The sequence below is a fragment of the Oxyura jamaicensis genome, chromosome 5 (assembly GCF_011077185.1).
Source record: "Oxyura jamaicensis isolate SHBP4307 breed ruddy duck chromosome 5, BPBGC_Ojam_1.0, whole genome shotgun sequence".
Classification (NCBI taxonomy): domain Eukaryota; kingdom Metazoa; phylum Chordata; class Aves; order Anseriformes; family Anatidae; genus Oxyura; species Oxyura jamaicensis.
The window spans coordinates 17,432,859-17,453,169 of record NC_048897.1 but is presented as its reverse complement, the minus strand read 5'-3'; the positions used below and the strand labels follow the sequence as shown (position 1 = coordinate 17,453,169).

Sequence of the window (20,311 nt, the reverse complement as noted above, 5' to 3'; positions counted from 1 at the left end):
CTGCTCGCCCCGCTCTGGCTGGAATCGAGAGGATTACTCAAATCCAGAGGTGAAAAAGCACTTTTTGTGAGTCATGTCGAGCTTGGTCAGCAGATGGCTAAAACCTTTCAGTACACAGCAGTACCGACACCAGTAAAACCTCTGAAGAACAGCACTGCAGCTGTCTGTTCTGATCCTGTCGACCATCAGAAAATGCTCACAAGCCTTAGCGACTCAGGTGAGTGAAATCAAGTGAAAACAGATGCAAGATGCACCACATAGATAATTTAATATATTTTAGCTCTGTTAGATCTAAAGTCCCTCAGAATAAGCATGATCTAAATATTAAGAAATTGAAGTCTGATTTTCATAAAAGAAACAATACAGAATTCATACGAATTATGAAGATATGAAATGAAGATATGAAGAGGGAGAACAAATCTTATTTAAATTCATACTGATGTCTCAGTGAAAAACACATGTTGCACACTCTATTAGCAACAACCTTCCTTGATTAGAATCTGAATAGCGAGATGTTTTCATCTGTTAAAAGTGATAGCACAGGTCAAGCAAAACCACTGCACAAGAGGCTTTAGTCTTAACAAATTGGACTTTCTACTGCGGTATAAATGCTTTGGTCTCAGTTACAAAAAATTAAAGTGCTTTCAAAGTTGACTGAAATAAAAAACAATTGTCGATAACACTAACAAACACCTTACCTGTCACACGATTCCCTTTGATTTAAATATATGCTAGCATTTGCAATCCACATCAGCATTGTTTAATTTCTGCTTTTTAGACCAAATGAAAAATAGACATTTGGAGGAATAATGCTTCAGTTGGGATGTTTACTAATACAGATGTATTAGTAGAAGGTAGGACAGCAGAAAGAAATCAGAGTAGGCTAAAGGAATCTTATTTCCAGAATTCACTAGATATGGACCTCTGCCACAGTCATTTAAGGATATTTTTAAATTCAGAAATATCCTATTTGAACTTTGCTTATGTTTTGTTATCCTGTATCACTAATAAAGCTCTAACATATTTTAACACTTTTTGCTCACTTACCAGCAGCTACCCTTAGTGTTTACAAGACCTAAACGCTCCTTTAGCTGAAGGGTACAGCAGAGGGCAGTCTCTGCGCCAATTAACAAGTGTGAAAAAAGAAACACATTCAGTTTCAAAAAGTAGCCCTCAGAAACAATCAAACTTATAGCTTATTAAATAGTCTGACATCCACCTACCCCCAAAACAGTACATAGATTTACTACTCCAGCATCCCACTACAGCTTAGATTAATAAACTACAACTATGCACGTATTTGAATACTCTAATCAAGTCTTTTACACCATCTGTCTACCCCACTCTGCAATGAACATTTATTTTATATAAAGATGAAAGTGGACAACACTCATGTCTATGGACTGCAATGAAAAGAAGATAAACAGTGAAAGAAAAATGATTTATCCTAATTGAGTATTCGTTTCAAATGTTTGGGAACCTGAAAGCATAACAAATGAAGAGTAAAGAAATTCCTAGAATTCCAAGGGATGTTAACAGATCTCACAGGACAGCCAGAAGCATGATAACAAGACAGTCATTTCTTATCACCTATTCACAGACAGTTAAGACTTCAGACTTCATTGTCTTAAAAGTAAACATGCCTGTCCTTGTCTTAAACTTTAATTCTCTGTGAATTAAAAATACTGCTGCTATTTTTATTCTCTAAAGATTCCACACACCCCCCGCACCATCCCCTTTACATTGTACCTTTTTTGGCTTGGACTCAGGTCCTGGTCTCACTTTAATCCCCACGTTTTTTAAGCATTTTATTTTTAATGCCAACGCTTGCCACTGTTTCAGTATGTAAAACAGCATTCATAGTAAATGCTCATGAGTAATAATATGCAAATAATATTTTCACTTCAGAGATGAAACAGAACCAAAAGTATACTAATTTCAGATTAGATTCAAGACAACGTTCCATGGTTTTACTTCTCATCCAACATATAAATTAATACAAAATGGCATTATTTTAATTATCCACAGCAAGTTGCTCTAAAGCTATTACTTACCATACTCTAGAGAAGGAAAAAAAGTCTTCCGTCTGTTTTATTATTCTAATACCTGGTGAATCTGACAAACATGTTTAGAAACATCATACAGAGAAAAGGGGAAAACAGACATTCCTCACAGGTTTTTATCCCCAAATTCTGAAATGTTAGCTAATTCAACAGTCTTCAAAATGGCTAGATATAGGGACCAAGACTGTCTTTCAACTTCATGTTATCAAGCTTCGCAAGATCCCCCAGTGTCATGCAAAGACATGTGCTAGCCTTCCTCCTTGGGCTCTCTTCAACGTCCACCCCCAATATCAGGTGAATGGGTGAGAGCAAAGTGATTTTTTTTTTCCTCCTGTTGAATTACTGTCCTTAATGCTTTAACCTGGTTAGCACCACCACTATGTTATTGTAATTAACAGGGGTCTGGGAATAAAGATCTTCTGACTTTTTTTCTGTCCAGAAAAATGAGTTGAAACTTTTAAATATTGAAATTCTGAAATACAGAAGACACAAAAACTACAGCTGATGATCTTTGCCCTTTACAGACCTCACAGTTACTTATTCACCACACCCTCAGAACAAACCAGATCTCATTTGAGCTCTTCTCTAGTTATTTATAGGAAAAGTCATAACAGCTATTTTAGATACTCAGGTCTCTGATGTCACAAGTTTTTCATTCCTAAATTCATCTGAGATTATGGTGGCAGTTACACTGAGCAAGTCTCAAACAATTTGCTGCATGAATTTTGGAAGTTTTCTTCTGAAGGATTTTCACTTCATGACCACAGTCCCCTAAGGTCTTCTCTAATTAACATAATCTGTACTTGCTTTTCCTGGAGGACATTGTAAGCATACCAGCCACGCAGTGGATGTCAGTTTTACTATGACAAAATTTCAATATTATTATTATGCTGAGATGAACAGTTAGACAAAAAGCCCTTGCAGAAAAAAAGAAACCATGCCCTAACAGGATAAATGCCTTAGGTAGCTATAGCAAATATATCCCCAAAGAAATATGTGGTCACAATTGCAGTTTGCATAGAAGGATTACGTTCATGTGAATTTGTATCCATGAAATCTGCTGGAATGTTTCTCCCTCCTGAGAAGACAAGAAGCAGAGTCAGAACTCAAAATTTTACAGACGGAAACAACCATTCAGAAGTTGCAAAGGTCTGTTGTTTCTTTGCCCTATGTCAGTCATGTTACTGAACATTTACAGACTATTCCTGTAAATTTCTTTAAGGAAATTACATGAATATATTTGTGCACAGCTTTAACTCCCCAACTGCTAGCACAGAACAAATCTGACTAGGCTTTCAAGCATGCCCTAATTTTAGATCCCTCCAAACACAGATCTCATAGTTAATGAATTTATGACAAGTACCATGAAAAGAAAAACTGACTGTCAGCATGGTTCCTTGGCCCGTTAAGCTGAGTTTGCTGCTGCCAAGGACTGCTGTCTCATAATCCTTTCTCTTGATTGCTTTCTTACCCTCACCTCTTTCGGGTTGTACAGCCGATATCCTTTGATAGCTTTGAAGCTTGTCAAACTCCTCTGCAAGTCACCTTAATTCATCACTACCAAAGAACCTTACAAAGAATTATTTTTTTTCTGCTTAGTTTTTGGTTGAAGTGTCATGCTGTAACTGCTCACAGTGATCTGAAAGGCGACAGCAAAGTGGCAGGAGCAAGCAGCTGACACCAGGGAGGTGAGGATATGGACCAGCAGAAACGCCTGCCTCTGGCACCAGGGAGCCAAGTCTAATGAACCCCATCTCACAGACTCATGTTCTGTGAATTCGTCCACATACCCCCCAAATCTCATCAACAGCTGATTTTGAAAGTGTTTTTCATTCTACTAATGAAACAAAATGACAAAAAACACCCCAAAAAGACCACACACCTACAAACCACTGGCATTTTTTTTCTGATGTAAAAAGAATGGTGAAAGAATATGTTAGTCTCTTAAATGGCATAACCTGAGACAAATTTCCAAACACATTGGGTGTAAAGGACTGAAAAATATGTATTTTTCTCAAAGCAAGTTTACTCCCCAACAAAAATGGTAAATTGAACACCCACGTCTTGAAAGGATTGTTAAAGAAGGTCTTACTGAAAAGTGAACATCTCTGTACATTCATAGGTCATAAGGAAGACTTGTAAAAAAAAAAACACTTTACAAAAAGTGAGATTTCACCACAAGATGTGAAAATGAGATCCTTTGTAAATAACCTACATTGCTAGACTTCATAATAAAAATGCACAAGAAAGCTACACAAAGGCTATAAAAACATAACAATTGAGACCTTTTATACCTTATAAAAACATTTTTTTTCTCTCCTGTTAAATGTAAGTGGACTCTTGGGCCTAATTTTAGCAAACAATTACACAAATTAAGATAAAACCCTGATGGGAACACACACACTTCTGCAAATCGAACACACAAACATAATAAGCACCGAAGCTGCAGAGCTCTGTCACAGTTCAACTTTCTTGCTAAATTTAAAAAAATAAATTCAGTTTCTGAAAACTTGGTATTGTAGACATTATTAAACATTAGAAAACTGAAGAAGTCACAAGAATGTAAGACTTCCTTCTGCACGAAGAGAGGCAAACTTAATCCACATGTGGAGGTACAATAATCCTGCCTAGAAAGCCATGTCATCACTTGATCTCTTGAACTAGGGTATTAAACTTCACTATACAAGTCAGGGGAAAACACTACTAACTTGTGCTTTTACCACAAAAAAACATCAATCGTCTTCAGAATTTTCACAGAATGATTGAGTTTGGAAGGGAGCTCTGGAGGTCAGCTGGTTCAATCCCCTGCTCAAGTTGGGACAACTAGAGCAGGTTGCCAAATACATGTCCAGGTGGCTTTTGAAGATCTCCAAGCATGGTAACTCCACAACCTCTGGGCAACTTGTGCCAGTGCCCCATCACCCACACAGTACAGAAATGCTTCCTGATGTTCAGACAAACTCCTCTGTTCCTGTTTGTGCCCATGGACTCTTTTCCTGGCACTGAACACCACTAAAGAGAGCCTGGCTCAGTCTTCTTTGCATCCTTCCCTCAGGTATTTATACACATTGATAAGAACCCCCTTGTCAGGCTAAATGATCCCAGCTCTCTCAGCCTTTCCTCACAGACTAGGTGCTTGTCCTTCATCATCTTGGTGGTCTCTGTTGGACTCTATCCAGTACATCCATATGCATCAGTAAAGTGGAGAAATAGTTAAAGATATGTTAATCTATACTTTACACTTGCTTATATTAACTAGTGCACAACTATTCATTCAAAAAGAAAAGTATAGAGTTTGCCCAATCATAAGAACTTTGACACATTTTAGTGTCTGACAATTAAAACTAGCTCCATAAACTTTGATTACATGCTGATATCCACTTTAATAATGATCACCCAGCAAAGTAAATTTTAAACAGCATAAGAAGATGGAAATCAAAATTCAGGGACAGTCAGTCTTCAAAGTTTTCCGAACAAGGTCAATATTCACTAATTTGCCCTACCTTACCTTTCATGCACATTTTTTTCAGTTATAACACCTGAAACAAATTTCTCAACATAGGAGTAGAAAACTAGTAAGATATTTTGACATCACCTCTACCTGAAGTAAATGTGCATAAAAACTAAGTTAAATCAAAATTTAGTGGATGCAGGATGGTAATTTTTTTCCATTACAGATAAAGTTTTGCTCTCAGTGTGGATGTCAGATACCAGCAATTCAGACATTTCATAATGGGAAAACGGAAGAGAAGAGGAACAGCTTCAACTAATACAGGGTATCTTTGCATTTTGCCACTCAATGAAGTAAATCATACGGGTATTATGCAAAAGGGCACTGAACAATAAGAACACATTCAAAGAAGTTATTGAGCAATGCTTAGAAGAATCAATCACACACCTAAACCCTTAAATACTTAAATATTAAGTTTGTACAAGCTCTACATAGCAGTGATGCAAGCGTGGTTATATCCATTACACCAACGTAGCTGCTAAATCACTTAAAACAAACACACATTCTATTGCTCCAATATTTTAAACTCAGTCATCAGATACTTCTGAATCAGAGAGTAAGAACTCAGTGTCCCAAAATAATCCTGCTGACAAACATAAAACTGTCATCTATAGTCGCTTTAGGCAGCAGTAATTTCACTAATTGCTATTTAGTTTTAGTTTCATAGTATTGATTCCTTTGGAAGTTTGAGCTTCATAAGAACACACTGATGCCATCCAACTGAATATAAAGTGCTATTTAAATCAATACCTTAGAGCCAAATTTCCCATAGCTAAGCTTATCTAAGAATGTAAGCTGCCTATTTGGCAGTTCTGCTTTGGGTTAAAGAATAAAGCCTTCAGTAAATTAGTCTTTAACAGGTTTTAAAGTTTTAGTTTTATACTAATCCTTTGAATAAAAAAACACTCAAGGCATTTATGATGAACCGGTATGCTACCCTCATACAGAGACCACATAGATACATGATTTCTACTAAAGGCAAAGAAAAATTAGTAATCTAACACCAGTCTCATATACTCACTGCATTAATGACACTCATGACACTGAAGCATTCAGGAAAATAGTATTACAATTGCGAAGCTACCCCATACAAAATAATTTACTAAAATATGCTGCAAATATTGGCATTCACAATTATGTCTGGAACAATGATGCAGACAGGACAACTTGAAAAATCATCTGCACTTTTGCCCCAAGCCCTGGCATTCTTGCCCTGTTGCAAAATCATGTGTCAAGACTTCACTTGTGGCTTCCACAGACCACTGCTACAAGTTACTTGCAGTATGAATGCTGGTTGGGATGGATCTTGTTTTTCTATGAGAAAATCAAATAAATGAAAATCCAGGGGAGGAAAAAGGGAAGAGTCTAGAACTGCATGATATGGAGAGAAGCTCCCAACTGGAGAAACTTGAGTAATTTTTCATTGAAGCAATAATCACAAGAATAACAAAGCTCAATTATCTGAAATTTCCTGCCTATATTAAAAGCAGAATCCACTATCAATGAACAAGACTAAGATGACAAAACTGAGACAGCAAGATCACTAAGTGGTTTCACGGCTTAGTGCCAACATCATCATTTCTATATGCTTCTCAGGAAGCTGCCACTGTCATTACACAGTTTTTCAGATCAAAGAGGTCAGCCAAATGGTAACAGTAAATAATAAAAGCTGTGATCCACTGGTAGATATAAATTCTGTATCCTCTGTATGACAGGGATAGAGAAAGAAAAGAGTATTGTCTCTATTCAGGTAAAAAAAAAATATGAAAATTAAACTGAAAATGTAAGAAGAAATTGAAAACAACCTAGTTTGATGCATCTGCCTTGTAAGCAACAGAAAAAAGCAGCCAAGGTTGCAGATGAAACTTCTAATGTCACTGTGAAGTGCCACAGCTCTAAGAACAGCACACCAGTCAGTCCACTCAGGTATTCATTGCAGTTGCCCTAAGAAACAGCCTGGTTAGCAGAAGAGATTTCAGTTGAGAAAATTCATCCAGATCCTAACCATGAAACTGTGGAATTAAGACTAGGATTAAAAATGTAAGTGTCCCACTTACACATGGGAACTTTTGTGCTCTGGCAAATATGAGAGTCATAAAATGTATTAGAATGCAATCCACTAATGATCTGATGCAAATAATGTTACTGACTTGGCAGTATTTCCTTGACATCTATTTTAAATTAGTGTTAGTGTTATTTTCATTTGTAGTTTTTATTTTATTTGTAGTTTTATTAGTGTTATTATATTTGTAATTTATATTTATAATTAGAGGTATTTTCCCAGGTGTTTTACGTGACATTATGAGGAAAATACTAGATCCTTTCTATTAAAAAGGAGATTAGACTACTCTCTCCTAGGATAAGTCAGCGAACTTAATTTATAGAAGATGGGAAGTTCCAGCTTTCTTTATGCAAACAGAACATGGCACAACTTCACCCGGAACAGTTTTTGCTCATTTTCTTTAAAAGACCCAAAAGCATCTGAAGATCAGTACTGTGAATTAGTCAGGACACACCAAGGTGCTTGAGCAGGGGGTTGGACCAGATGACCTCCAGAGGCCCCTTCCAACCTCAGCCAGTCTGTGATTGTATGATTCTGTTTGCACATGAAACAAAGTAAGGAAGTACACAAAAGGTATGTACAGATAAGGAGCAGCCTGCAGAAGTTAAACCACGCACTTTTAATTTAAAGAACAACGGGCTATTCAATAAGAGTTAGAACAAAAATGGTTTGCTTACTGAAGAGATGACTTCAAGATTTTACACTGAGGACAATGTATAAAAGGATCCAAATATTTGCAAAATAACAGAAAATAGATTTAGAATAGATCTAAATAGAAGGAAATAATTTTAGTCAACCCATCATACAGCTACAGTATCTAAACACAACTGTTATGGAGATGCTGCTTCATTTGCCAGCACAAGGAGAAGAGTCTCAGGACCTCAGATTATCTCAACAAATGTTTTCAGCTAATAAATAAAAAGAACCTCCAGAGAAACGGGTGAGTGTAATCAAGAGGTCTGACGTGACTGCAAGCCAATTAACAAAAGTTTTCTAACATAGTTTTCAAAGTACCACCTCAGTATAACGGCTGCAACGAAATACATTGTAAATCTGCAATAAAAAGGTTGTACTGTCAACATTCCCAATAAGCTGGAATGGATGGGGATACTTTGCACAATGGCAAAGCCTGCAGATATGATGTTAGAGGACAGGACAGAGGCAAAAAAATAAAAAGCAAGTGACACTGAAGTGCCTGGGTCCAGCACAACTGGCAGGGACCTGAAAACAATAAGCCATGCTGAATACAGCTTCTCTCTGTTCTGTGCCAGCCAGGCTCTCCATGTTCTTGACGACTTCTTACCTCAGACACCTGCATTTTAATCACAAATAAAGAGAAATAACAGGGCTCTTACAACAGGATGCTCTCTCCAACTCCAGTGCATACCAGATGGTTCTTCAGGGTCCTGTCCAGGTTGCAGGCTATTGTCCAGACACCTGCCTTAAATTCTTCTACTCACTAGCATATGCAACTGTTGTTCCTGTAGATACCATACTGTCTAACTGTGAAGCCATCTAATACGTTCTTTCAGGCAAAGTTGGGTAGACTAAAAATACTACTGATGCAGATTTTTGTCTGGGAATTGAATTGTCACCTTTAAAGCCAATAAAATACATTTTGGAAATGCAAGTCTTGGCACTTTGAAGTTTGACCGAACCTAGAAATCAAGAGAGTAGTGGAGATAGGATGCAGTATTCATTTTCTAGTCAGCCCGGAAGGTTAGCCCAGCGGGTACTCTGAACAGTGTTGTTGACACCTTACTTGAAAGAAGCTCTTCTGATGACTGTTCTCATGCCTCACAGACAGAGGTTCTCCTCTAGAAGCTCTGCACACCATATTTTTCTCCACCACCCCTCTGAGAGCTTGTTACATGTATTCTGTGCAATGACGGAAAAAAAGCAAGGTTCCAAGATTATGCTTTCTAATTTTACACTGAGAAGCTTTTGCCCTAAGGAAGCATTTGATTACTGCGATTTTTTCATTAGAAGAAAAACAACCTCGCAGGTTCAAAAAAAACCCTGCAGATACTTTCCTGAACAATCCCAAAACATCACAGTGACTCTAGCATTTTACTTGGAACCTGAGCATATAAAACATCAGCCACTCTTTCAAATAGTGTCAGAAAAATACTGGCCTCCTGAACAAAAGCTGCAACACTGTTCACATGCCAATTACTCAGAGCAATCAACTGGCAAGTCTGGTCACTGGGTTTAACCTTTAGTGCCAACTCAACCATGTTAGCCAGGCAAATTGCAGCAAGTATATCTGATTTTCTCCGAGTTTTGACAGAGCTTCTAAATGTTATCATTGCTTCTTACCATCAGCAACTTAAGAGCCAACAAAGTTTTGGATATAGAATGCCTGTTGTCCATAGTTTTGCTTTGCCACTTGGAATTGAATTGCTACAATGCAATTTAGGTCAAGTCATACCTTAAATCCATTTGAAAATAATCCAAGGCAGCAGCCGTTACTGATTCTTAGTGGAAACAGACAAATCACCCAGGAATCCCAACACCTACAATAATGCCTGTAAGCTTTTCGAGTCAAGTCTACGGTCTTTGCTTTTAAAACTGCAGAAATTTGCAACTTTTGGGATCAAATCAACTATTTAGTCCTTCGGACGTATCTGTTCAATAGGTACATTCTGTTAAATAAAATGGCTTCATTCCACTTGATTTAAAGAAAGAGTTTGGGAGGAATTGTATTCCTCTGGTTCCCAGAGACTGCAAATCCTCTCAGCAATGCAAGCAGAGTAAAATTTTGCTCCACTACTACAAAACCTACAACACCTGCAGTAGCAACATTTTTTTTTTTTTTCCCCCCAGAGAGAGCATAATAAATCAAAACTAGGAATGTTCAGGTATCTCACAGCTTGGGATACAGATGGTCAGATTTCATTTACTACTTTCAGAAGTTTTGAGCTTGAACGGAAAGATTCAACTTTTCCAACTGATCAATCAGTTGTAATATACTTAGCTATTTGGGATGTATTTTCAACTGAAACCAGCAGACATTTTACATTAGAAGAGAAAACCTTTTACTCATATTTCTCTAGAGTGTAACACTGAATATAATCAGCATTCATAACCTTTCTGTTCTTGATTCTACATTTATAAATTTCTACATCATTAAAAAGATATAATCATTTCCAGTTGACATTCAAGAGGTTAAAAACATGCTGAGTTTCAGAAGAAAACATCTAACAATTTAAGTACTGAAATCAGAATCTATTAGGTGAGGTCAATCAGTGAGATTTATGAATACCTTGTAATCATTTTAACTCAACTGTAATCATTTTAAGTATGCACTTACATTCTTTGAAGACCAGTTCTGGAATTTTGAATACAAAAAAAGGGTATTTATTAGTAAACTAAACTTTAACCAACTAAACACATGAACATGTTTCTGCATCCTTCTTGTTTCTCTAAACTTTAAGCACTCATTCAAGTAGCATCCATACATAATACTTCAGAGTCTTAATTTCTGTTATAATTTTTTTGTTTGTTTTTAAACTGATGTCTCTATTTTGCTTTTGGTTCTGTACACACAGGGGTCGTATATAGCTAACTAATGCAATGCATTTCTGGATGATGCTACATTACGTATATGTAAAACAAAGCCAGTACACATTTTACCTGCTGAGTATTTTTTTTTTTTTCAGAAATTTAAAACTGTACGAATACAGTAATATAATGATATACTAATCCTTAATACCTGGAAGAGTATAATGGTCAGCAGTAAAATGCTTAATTGTTTATCATTTTCTCAGAGTACAGGTTTAAAGTTAGAGGTGGAGCTTGTTGCAAAGAACCATAAAATAATGTAAACCATTATTTTTCCTTGCATTTTTTTTTTCAAATAAAGAAGAAAAAAATGCTCCATAATAGGCTGAGCTGAAGGAACAGCAAGCTTAAAGATGTCAATAGACAAGCTCTAGCAAATCTTGTTGTAGCAGATTAAGTTACTATCCTCAGCTGTAGACTCTGCTCCCATCAGAAGTCACTGATCCCAAAAGCAGAGTTGGCAGAAGGGAATGTGTGATGACACCTCAGCCACTTCAGTACTAAGACTGGCATCTTTGTTCGGGTCCTCTCCCTCAGACATTACACTATGAGCTTCAACAACTGAGGCGGCAAGCACTTTTGCCATTTCTGCAAGGGACAAAATACAGCAGAGGAGCCAGACATGAAAAGGTAAAAGAAAAAAAAAAAAAGACAAACCACCAAATCTGGCAAGATTTCCCAGAGCTATAGCTGTAAGCTAAATTGCTTGTAAAGTAACTAGAAGCAGACGTGCCACTTGCACAAAGTAATTCAAGAAATTAAATACCAAAAAGTGTAGAAAAGTAACATGTAAACTGTTAAGCAATTAGTTATTAAGCTGAACGGGCACTGATTAGTCATATTATGTACTTTAAAGGCTGAATATTGAACTTCAAATTAGCTTTAAGAAATCAAGAACTGAAGTCTTGCATGGAATTTTAATTATTACATTAAGTCCTAACTACAGAAGTTATAAACAGCTCTAACGCACAAAATACCAAAAGAACAGTGTTAAATAACCTTCTAAGATTTGACAAGTGTGCACTTAAGAGGGAACAAAAGACTAGTCTACACTTACTACTCAGTCACTTAGGTATGCAGCTGCATTCATTAAATATTTATATAGAAAAGACTTCAAAAATATTGACAGAAGGAGAACTCTATGAAGTTCTCACCAACAGAAATCTAAAAGTGGCCATGGGGAAGAAGTATAAAAATGCCATTTTGCAACTCAACTTGTTAATATTTTTATTATATATACTCATTTTTCAGATTGTATGCAACCAGTTAAATACAATTCTTGAAATCTGTACTGAAGTTATTGCCCTAGTACTTTGTTATGATTAAACACACACAAAACTTCAATTCATATAGTGTTTATAAATTAAGAATTGCCACTCATCAGACATAAAGCACATTTGAAGCTTCAAAAAGAGCATGCACATAATAATTATGCCTATCTGCTCACTTCTGCATATTGGCCCTTCCTAAACACCTTTAACAGTGTTTTCTTATATGATTTTTTGCTTTTACAAACAATTACATAATATAAATTCCAAGATCAGCATTGTGAAAATGCATTAATAACCTAGCTTTGCATATTGTCCATCGATCAAAACTGAGCGATCAGCACAGAATCCCAAGTAAGACCAAAATACAACATTTTGGTAGACAGGAGTTCACAGGGGAAACCTCGAATGCCTTACTAGACAGATCGGGATCTTCAGTTATTCTGAGTCTCCCTTGCTGTGATTTCCCAGTTCTTTTATTTCCCCCTTTTTTTAAAAAGAAACAAAACCCCAGAGCCCAGCTTGTTACACACTCCACTGCACTGGGCTACATGTATCTGTTTGGGATAATCTGCCATATTTTTACTGAAACTTGGTCTATAAGGTATAAAACAGGGTTTCTGGCTGTTTAGAATACTCTAAGAAAAGCCCTACTGGTCAGACCAATTCCATGTGTGACAGAGGCAACCATGCATGTTGTTAAGGGACAACTTGTGCATCCACAATTGTTGATTAAGGACATCAAGCTACACTCCTGCCTATTCAATTGTGAACCATTAAACACATCTGTCAGTGGATCTGCTCTCCAGGAAACCGTATAACCCCGTTTTGAACATGCTGATACAAGTTCCTTCCACACGCTCCTCTAGCAATACAAGCCATTCACTACCCAGCATGTTCAGTACCAGCTTCTTACATCTGCTTTAAACTTAGTTTTGATCAATGGCATGCTGTGCTTGGAAGATTCACAGGCTCTATGCTTGTTTTCTAGAATCTTCATCACATTCCCCTTCCAGCCTTCTCTTCAAACTGAAGATTCCCAGTCTTTGTAGTCTCCTCTTGCAAGGCTCCATCCCTTGAATGCTTTTACTGATCTCTTCTATCTTTTACTTCTGCTACATAGTTCCTTAAGTGCAAAAGCCTAAACCATACACCAGAGTGAAGACAGCAAGATTTCTGCACAACTCCATTATTATGTTTTCTGTCACCTTTATGCCTTTCCTGATACATTTAGCATTTTGTTGGCTTTCTGGCTGTCACTCACCCTACACAAAGAACAAATAGAGACTATGATTAAAGAAACCTTTCTCACCAGTTCTACAGAAACTAGGAGGCTCAATTTTATTACTCTTCACAGACAGCACCCCACCACACACTTGCTAAAAATTATTTCTTGAGCTCCTGACACTGAACTACTCTGCTTCCCGTACTACTAGATACCAGTCATTACGTCCCATAAAAAAGCGATATTCCTGTTTAACTTTGTTCTTGCAATTTTCCACAGAAATAGAAGGGGTAACATGGAATGTATCAAAGCTGTAGAGGCAGGTAAGAGAATACAAGCATCCGGAGATCTAAATAACATAAACAGCACTGCAGAATGAAATGCTAAATATAGCTATGGTTTTACAGGCCAATCCAACCTTAAGACGCAAGGCAACAAGTCAATTGGAAAGAGAAAGCAAAAGGTCATAAGACTTATCAGAACATCGGAATGCTGTGATTCAACAGAGAACTCTTTGTTTCCTTGTCAATATTGTCTGTCTTGCCTATTTAGACTCAGTTCTCAGAAAGACTCATGTTTGAAGGTCTGCAGAACTACAGAGTGCAAGAAAATGAAAAGCAGAAAAGCTGTCAAAAACAGCAGCGGCAAAAATACAAGTCCACAAGAAACAGGAAAGAGCTAAGGAAAAGCAATATATCATGAGCATTCAATATGGATCAAATGACTACTCCCTAACAGCAATAGGGTTACTACTCTGAACAAGACATTGATATCAAAGTAAAAAGTGTAAACTCCAGATTTCTTCATAAGCAATAAGCCAAAATAACTTCACTGCCACTTCAGAACATCATATAACCAGATGCAGAGTTCGCTTTTTCAGCCAAGAAGAAAGAGCTCTCAGTTGCACTTCATTTTGACCTCTCCTTACTTGAAAATCAGCAAAAACTTAAAGAAAGTAGTAACCTACAAAATATGTCAAAATAACCAGTCTTGAATAGCTTTCACCTATTCTGTTATCTTAAAACCACCCTGAGGATTTTTTCGTTTGGGAGGAAGGACAAATGCCATTTACTTTTTGCGTTCCTAACTTTCTTCGGGATACACTTTCAGTCCTTAATCTTTTCATCTTGCTTGATAAGCCAAAGAAGAAAGAAGAAATTTAAGAAAAAGTTAAAAGGTAAAAAGTGTCTATCAAACTCTCCAGAAATCTCAGATTGTCACTTTCCTCCTCCTTCGACTGAGTCAAGTAATCGGCCTCTTCAGTATCCTAGTTAGTAGTCGTCATAACAGCTTGAAGCCATCTGCTTTGTCAGGAAGTGATTGATGACAAAGCCTTGAGAGATGATCACAGTACACACAACATTCTAAAAACACACAAGAATCAAGGTGATAGTTCAGGAGGAAAAGCCCACTCAGCTGGTAAGGACTTTGTTTCAAATAGATTTTTAGTGCCGTTTATAGCTCTTAAAAAATTCAAGACATGAAACAAACTATTCCATTGGTCAAAACCCAAACACTATGGGGCTCATAAGTCATTTACCCAGCCCAGCAAACAAGACAATGCCAAGCTGATCAGCTTTTACCTCATTTACTCTAAGAGACTGTGCTAATTCCTCCCCGTAAGTAATTAGGTTACTAATATAGAACACATCTTGACTACTGGAAAAAAATGAAATGGTACAAGCTTGCATTATGTTTAATTATCCTGCAACAACAACCACCACCTTTAAATACACATATCTGGTTCAATTTCCACTTACTTCCCCACATTTGCGAATTTCTAACAGTATTTAAACAAAATGTAAATGCCATTGCACCATGACACTAAGCAATTCCATCACTGCCTGATCCTACAGACTCTGCAGAAGGCACATGATGTCCACTAATACTATATTCTCCCACTAACACAGGACTAAGTTTGTCTGCTGACCTCATATACCTTCTCAGGCATTGGGGTAGAAAGATTGCTCTCTGAAAACAAAGACACACGTGTTCTCCTAGCTAATGTAAGACTTGCAGTTATCTGTAACATTTTTTTTCTTACAAAAGCAGCTTTAATTTTCTTAGCCAAAGTGCACTGCATTAATCCATGCTTAGTCTATCTCCAGCTTCATTAACAGACAAATCAGGGCCAATTTGACTGAAGATGATAACATCATGGGTGACCACAAGTTCTCCATCAGGACACTGTGTGATCTGACACCAAGGTCAAACCTTAGCTTTAACTGCAGAGGTATCATATTCTAAAGAAAAAGTTGTCATACTGCTGTATTGAAAAATTTAGCAACTGAATACCACAACTGCCATGAAGAAAAAGATGCTTCCCTCCCTAGATTTCTCCTCTGCCTCACCACAGACCAGCTCCTAAATAACTGACAAATAGAGAAGTAGTAACCAAGGCATACCACCTTCATTATCCTTGACTATGAAGATCATCCCAGTTCAAACACTTGGTTTTTACAGTTGAATAGCTGGATGAGAGCTGACTTGACTGATCTCTCTGCCACTCAGAGACCAAGATTTAGCTATTGGGAAATGGACAGGCGATGGGAAACATCAAGGGAAATCATTTTTCTTAATGGCGTCTTTACCAAGGCATCATACCAGGTACATTTACCTCCCTTTCAGCCTTGAACATGACAAACTTTACACTTCTTCCTATACACCTCATTAAGTGCAAATCACTCATATGCCAGCATACTGCTAAGAATAGCTCATACATGTATCACTGGCAGTATAATATACTATTGAAACGAGAAGTGACTCTTAGGCAGTGGTATACACTGCCCCACCCTTTGATCACATGCATTTGTAATCAGAACTCCACAACTAATCAACTCAACACCGCTGGTGCTAAATGAACACTTCTTTTCCAGCCTCTCCTTTCTGACTTTAAAATACACCATTACATTTGGAAACAGAATAGGAATGCATACATTGGCCTCCCAACAGCCATTGCCAGGTCAAAGAGCAGTTGCTGAGGTTATATGGGCACTTCCTGAAAAAAAAAAAAAAAAAAAAAAAAAAAAAAAAAAAAAAAAAACTTTTTTTTTTTCCCCAGAATTTCCATCAAATACCTCTCCTCTTTAGAATTCTGCATGAGTTCATTTTCTGGATTTGCTACGCTTTATCGGCATAGAATACTAAAGTGTATGATTATCAACCACAAGCTGCACTGTCACACGTGCCAATTGTCAAGCCTCTTCTCTAATCCTAGAGAAGAAATTCAAAATATGGAAGAATTGAGTTGAACTAAAATCAAGTGCTAAAAATGTTAGCATAAAATCACATTAACTATTCCCTACTCAACATTTTTCTTAAGCCAATTATGGCCTACCAGAACAGAATCATGATGCAATAGGCAAATCAATTCAGGAAACACAAGGCATAGAGTTGATCTTTATGTAACAGATAGTAATTACACATATGTTGAAATAATTACATTTTTGTATCTATTTATTTAGTATCTTTTAAGAACATAGAATCTGATCCAAAGGAGAATCTAAATGTCATGCCTCCTACGAGACTTAGCCCACAGATACGCCACCCAGCTCCCCTCTAGAGCAGAGAGGGCACACTGTAGATGCTGTTTGAATGTCAGACTCAACATCAGGAGGAACTGCCAAACGTCAACCAGGAATATTCCTAAAGAGAAAGCTTAGAAACAAATCCCCAGAATTTAACGTCATGCTAGTAAATACACCTTTTCATTGTTCATCACCATGTCTGCAAAGCAGGAGATGTGGGTTCAAGATACCAGTCTGTACCCAATCACACTTCCCGCCAACCCACCCCTGGGCTCACTCCCTTCCCAAGTATTACTGCCTGGGAATGAAACCGGCTGGCACCTGGCAGCATCTCACAGCAAAGCACCCAGTGGCCTGGCAGTCAGGGCATTCCCTTGGGAACTAACAGACGTGGGTTTTAAAATCCCCCATACAGTAGAGCTATTTGAACACAAATCTCAACATACTGGCAATGCACTAAAACCTATCACCTATCTGATACAGAAGGCAGTATCACATCCTTTTTCTGGAAAAAAAAAAAAAAAAGCGTGCAAGATCAGGCCTGTCTTTGTGTGTTTCCTGCTTCAAAGCATAGAGGCATTCCTTGTACAGTTCTGCATTACTATCTCTTTGCTAATTAAACTGATGCAAACTTTTAGAGTCACTGCATTTTTTTTTCTTCCCACGCAGCTATGCATTAGTGAGCAATCAGACACCCTTGCAGCTTGAAACAACTCTTTACCAATAGATACACATGGTTTATCACTTCCATTCAAGGAAAATCAAAACTCATTTTCAAACAGCCTGGTCTATAAACTACTTAACTAGTTAATTTTCCTCTTTTTGCTTGGAGTTTTCCTTCACATTTTACAGTAAGCTACACTTAAAACATTTTATCATAGAGCTATGCTGGGAGTGCAGGAAGGAGGATGCATACATAAAATACTTCTGTCACAACTGCTGAAGAAAGCTCTGAACCAGATAATTACACTAGAAGAAACATTTTGCAGCAAACCCAATTTTAAACCACAGAAAACTCACTAGGAAACAGTTTACGCTATCACAGATGTACCAGCAAACCTTTTCAAATATATAAATGCCTCTCTGCCCATTAATAAAAGGAAAACAATACATCAGTATTTAATTAATATTTACAAAAAGCCTTGAGGCTTTCTGATGGATGACCAAAGCAGTAATTACTGTTCCAAACACCGTAACATCAGGCCTTTCTGCAACACTACCCATAGCATCGAGTACTTAAAAAGAACAGAATATAAGCCAGTTGCTAGACCATTTAAGTACCTGAAACGTACAAAGATGGGTCCTGTTATTTATGAAGTAGCAGACTGAGCTTAGCCTTCAGAATTCCTACTGCCTAATGTTGTAGAAGAATGCAGTTAATCAAAATGGTAAGCTAGAAAAAAGTGAGTACCTGAAACAGGTAGTTAAAACTGTCAGCATTTGATGTTAAGACTCAGTCTTTGAGAAAACATCGGAACAGAATTTACATCTAAGAATGCCGTAGGATTTTTAAAAGACTGCCGCTTCAACCTATGCCAAAAGATTTTAATTTAAAAGCGTTATGAAAATGGAATTATTTACATGAAAACCATACAGATACATATGAAACTCAGCCTACATTAAGCCTTCTGAGTCCATAACCCTCTGTAGGGATGCCAGGCTCCACGCTGCGTTTTTAGTGCTTGTACCTCGCATTGTTGTGGTAATGAGACACCCGACACCCCTCAATGGCCCCAGGAACTCCTGCAAATTCCTCAGGAAGCCAAATCAGGCTCGCGAAGAAATATTTCGATTTACATTACAAAGTCAGTTCAGATCCCAAAGAAATGTTAACAACATCTAAGTAAAGCTATCATCTTCACCATCACCTGAATCTATCCAGCAAAAGTTACCGGCCATAGCTGTCCCATACCTTGAGCACTGGAAGGATGTAAGGTCTGCAAGCACTGCTTTGAGAAGAGTTACGTGACCACGTAGCAATACAGTAATGCAGAGCTCAGTGCTAACAGCAATGGCAATTAAACGTACCCTTCGAGAAAGCTGTTTCCCAAAGCGCTGCAAATTCAGTACTGGACGCCTTGTGAAACCGTGACCACACCAAACATTAGTTAACCTTTTAAGGCATAAAATACAGGGGATGTTTTGGATCACAGCGCATTGGAAAACAGTTAATGTCTGCATAAAAGACAGCCGGACTCTAAAGCGCTGGACGTTTATATATATATATTTTTTTTTAGTAACAGCTCTAAGATGATTGTAAGAAGAAAAAAAAAAAAAAGAAAAAAAAAGATGCAGTGTTTGTGAAAATTCCGAGGGCAGACTAAAAAGGAAAGCTCGCAGGCTTGGATGGATGTACAGTTAAAGACAACTCAAAGATGTGCTCTTTTCGAGGATTCAGGCAAACCATCGCAGTCCCCAGCAGAAGGCCGGGTCCCCCAGGGCACGGAAGCCGTGCAGCGAGGCACCAGCCTCCGGAAAGTTAGCCTGCAGTCAGCCACACACCGCCACTCACACAGAAGGCGTTTTGTCCCAGCAGCGAACTATGCAGCTAGTTTACGCTCAGGTAAGGGCATCACGAAGGCTTTAAGAGTTATTTTTTTTTTTTTTAAATAAAACCTCCTCGCAGCACGAGCTGACATTGCCCCCGTTAATACATCCTTCTTTAAGCCCTTTTTCAGGGGTCTCTCTCTCACAGGAGACATCGAAGGCAGCAAAACAAATCTTTTTAGTATCTATGGTACTTCGTATCTATGGTACTTCGTATTTAGTTTTCCGGCGCAGGCAGCCTCACCGAGCCGCAGGGCACCGCGCCTTTGTTGCCCCCGGCACCAGCTCCCTCCCCAGCCTGGCTCCGCCGACTGTTCCCGGGGCATGCTTCCCGACCCCGGCGGATTACAACACACCCTGCCAGCCGCCACCACCGGGCTTCCCTGCCACCGCGGGGCCTCCCCTCGCCCGGCCCGGCCCGGCGGGGGGCGGAACAACCAGGCAGCCCGTGCCGGGCCGCTGCGGGGCACCCGGGCGGGCGGGCGGGCAGGCAGGGCCGGGCCGCGGGCCGCGCTCCGCCGCCGCACTCACCGTGCGTGCTGCC

General features: G+C 38.3%; 1 protein-coding gene across 1 annotated transcript in view; it reads right to left on the bottom strand.

Annotated features, from left to right (window-relative positions):
* The window catches only part of MPP5 (membrane palmitoylated protein 5), a 50,242-nt gene extending 31,087 nt beyond the window's left edge, over positions 1-19,155 (bottom strand). Inside the window, exon 1 of the mRNA XM_035327547.1 lies at positions 19,133-19,155. The gene's annotated coding sequence lies outside the window, so the exon portion shown is untranslated. The remainder of the gene's footprint in view (positions 1-19,132) is intronic.
* Between the last annotated feature and the right edge of the window lie 1,156 nt (positions 19,156-20,311).